The sequence below is a fragment of the Fragaria vesca genome, linkage group LG7, assembly GCF_000184155.1.
Source record: "Fragaria vesca subsp. vesca linkage group LG7, FraVesHawaii_1.0, whole genome shotgun sequence".
NCBI classification, from domain to species: domain Eukaryota; kingdom Viridiplantae; phylum Streptophyta; class Magnoliopsida; order Rosales; family Rosaceae; genus Fragaria; species Fragaria vesca.
This window is the reverse complement of record NC_020497.1, coordinates 17525685-17529361: the sequence shown is the minus strand read 5'-3', so window position 1 is coordinate 17529361 and position 3677 is coordinate 17525685. Positions and strand designations below refer to the sequence as shown.

General features: G+C 38.5%; 1 pseudogene; it reads right to left on the bottom strand.

Annotated features, from left to right (window-relative positions):
- Window positions 1-1430: 1430 nt before the first annotated feature.
- On the bottom strand, window positions 1431-2656 carry LOC101310274 (annotated as a pseudogene).
- Window positions 2657-3677: the final 1021 nt, after the last annotated feature.

Below are 3677 nucleotides of genomic sequence, written 5' to 3'. Positions count from 1 at the left end.
GAGGAGGGGCGTACGACTAGTCGTTGGGAGGAGGGGATGATGGAGGAGATGGGGTACGAGTTGTTGAGAGTGGGGAAGAGGAGGGTGGAGTTGTTGAGGCAGAGGAGTTTGTAGGATTGGTCGCCGCAGGTGGGGGAGGTGGAGAGGGGGTAGGGGACGGCGGTGGTGCCGCAGGGAGGGCAGAGGGTGATGGAGAGTGCAGTCCACGCGCTGGAGAGGAGGAGGAGGAGGAGGCGGAGGGCCATTTTGGGAGGGAGGAGTGAAAGGTGTGTCTGGGGGTTTTAAGAGAGGGGTTGAGGGGTAGAATTGGAAGGGAAGATTCGGAGACTTTTTGAATTTTGGTGGGAAAACGTCCTTTGTCGCTTTCTGATATTTTTGAACGGAAATTGTTTCCCGGTTTGACTTGTGACTTTGCCTATAGATTGTACCACTGTGCCGGAAATAGATCCTTCTTCAACAATTTAAGGAACATTCTAAATAGATAAAGCAGGTAATGTTACATGTTAAAGAGTGAATTCTGAAAAAAGAACAAGCAAGTAATGTTACATGTTAAGTTATATGCTTGCAGATCTCTTGAAAACTTGTATTTTTCATGTGCTAACATTCTCTAGTGCATCTCTTGACCCAACGTATTATAGTTACGTTGTTTGACGAATATTTTCTATGTTACTTATTATTACTAAAGGGATCGGAGTTTCTATTTCCCTTCATCGGTCAGCAATAATGTCATTATATAGGGATTTCTTCCTTCTATACATCGCAGCTAGTGGAGTCAATGAGAGAAGAAGAGACAACGCAGCCAGTTGTTTTCATACAATTGAGAAAGAAGGTAGGTTAATCCCAGATAATGTTGAGAAAGTGATATATGCAGATAGGGAACGTGCTGCAGTTAGGCATTCATCTGGAAGATCGAAGTCTACTCTCACTGTTGAATGTTCATGTCAGCCATTGAATAATAAGAGCAAACCTTGACTTGCCATTCTATTTCCAACTTTTAACAAACACAATAATTACATCACCAATAAACACAAGTCTATCTGGAAGACATGGAGATAGTAGAAGAAAACATTATCACATAATTTCATTGATTGAACACAAGAGAGCCATCCCCTTTACATGATTGGAGATTTCCTAAAGCCACCTCCTAAAGATATAGTTACATACATCACAACATGGCAGGAATACACAATGGACTGGAATATGCAGTACATTGCTGAACTGATGAGACTAACATGTACTCCTGATGATGAATCTCTACCATGGAAGAATGAGCAATGCTTGTATACACATATATACGAACAGAGTACATACATATATATGATATACAGACTAGTATATGTACATGTAAATCAGATGACTACGAGTACAATGAATTACTGATGCCTAACAAAACTGTACCATGGCCTTTTTGGCCTGTGAACTTGAGGAGCTCAAGTGGGTAGTTCGGCCAGAAGCAAGGTATGCCACCAGCCACATGCCACGCTTTTGGGGACAAATCCATCGATCATGACTTGCGCTGGAATGTTGCGGTCGATCACATCACCTAAGCCAAGCTTCATCATTGCATCAAATGACCAGTGTTAGGTTTGCAAGCCTATACTTGATATGAGAGCATATCACTGCCAGAAATATATGCTAGCATAAAATTAACATCTGTACCTGGCCACACTTGTTCCATCCCCAGCCAAACACTTTTGCATCCTCCTCATGGCACAAGAGCATCAGCAAGAATTATATACAAATAAGTTAGGGTCACTTCAGAAATCAGATGAGAATTCACCAGTAGAAGTTAAGAGAATTGTCTCCTATGTCAGTCGTATGCATGATCAGTCAACAACATCCAAACCACAGAAAAATCCACGTATTCTTCTCCCATATAGAACTGATGCGTTCTAAAGTGTTGTCGAGTCTCTTATGAAATAACCGATGAGATGTACCATTCTTTTCTATCTTTTTTCTTTTCATGCTTTTTGCCTTTTCTAGAATGCTTGCCTAACACAAGGATCAAAAGTGTGGTGAAAACCAACTAAGAATGGACAAAGTTTGTAATTTAGCTCCAAGAAATCTGAAGTCAGCTATCATGAAAGAGTGAGGGAGCCTCTAAAAGCGGAAGAAGACATACCTGTGATTATGCAACTATGACGGGCTCCACAAGAAACAATACATTTTCCAGAACAGGAGCATCCAAAAGTCTCGGAATAGTCTGCATTATGATTCAACAAAAGTCAATTAAGCAGTTTCTCAGATATCAAGACAATTGTCAACATGAAATCTAATGCAGCCAATGATAGATATAAATGGAAACACAAAACTACTTATCTGAAAGAAAATAGTAAATAAATTCCAAAATGCCATCATTAGTTTATCTGAATACTTAATGGTTTCCCAATTAACGAAATTGTTGTTAGCCTATAGTCTAATATAGGATTGGCTGTTTTCAAACTTCAGAGTTTACCGCAGCTTGATCAGCTCCAGTTCCCAACTGTCCAAACTGGTTTCCCCCAAATGCACAAACATCTCCATCAGCTGAAATGCAGACAGTATGCCACAGTCCTGCGGCAACACTCTCTATCCGGATACCAAGTAATGAAGATACACAAATTGGGCTTAGCTCATCATCCGTACTTCCTTGTCCGCACTTAACCAAGAAAGACATTTGAAGGAAATCAGTTTCACTCCTTTCTCATCAGAATTCAAAAAGAAACATGTGCAGTGAACAACAAAATGGGAGATTAAAATTATTGATTAAGAACACAAAGGTAGTTTCTCTTTGAGTGAACCTCATCTTGAGCACCTACAGTACTTTCTTCACCGCCCTTTCTAGAGTAACTAATGTTGATTCTGGAGAATGATTAAAGCTTGAGAACTCCAGTCAAGTGTTGCATATGAACAAAAAGATTTTTAAAAACTGTTCAAGCATTTAGTAGTAAGACCAGATATGTTTAGCAATATAAGCAGTGATTTTCTCTAAATATTTTTGGTTGCTGCTGAGTTTTTTTCTATAACGAGACTGCAACTGACAGTTTTGCAATCAACATATCACATGTATAAAAACTTGGAAAAGTAAAGTTTGACTCGACCTTTCATTATCCAGCAACAAGTAGTGCAGTAGGATGCAGCAAATATAACCCAGGTCAGGCCCGACAAGAATATGCAATATTATTTTGTCCATATCATGCAATCAAGAAAAACATCATATATATTAAAATATTAAAAACTAATACCGATGGAATTCATGTTACGAATACCTAAGACATACTCATCACAACCTCTATTATACAAACTGGTGGGACTTACATAAACACGTACACAAAAATAATCAGTAGTATAAGCGATTAATCTACGTACGTATAAGATAAATTTGATTATCTGAATACTGAAAGTATATAAATTACCTGTATATTTACAATGTTGTATATTTTATTAAATTAGGTATGACCTCTAAAAAAAATTAGAGCAAATCAGCTAATATATAGATTGCATGTCTTCAACACGAACATTGTTGATCGAATACAATTGTTCAGGCGATGATTGTATTTCAATTGTAAGTGGATCGGAAAAGGTGCAAGCAACGAACTTAACCTACGGACCAGGACATGGCATAAGGTCAATTTCTAACTTCGTAAAACTGTAATATATACCATGCACAACCAAATTTACAGATATATATCTTTCTA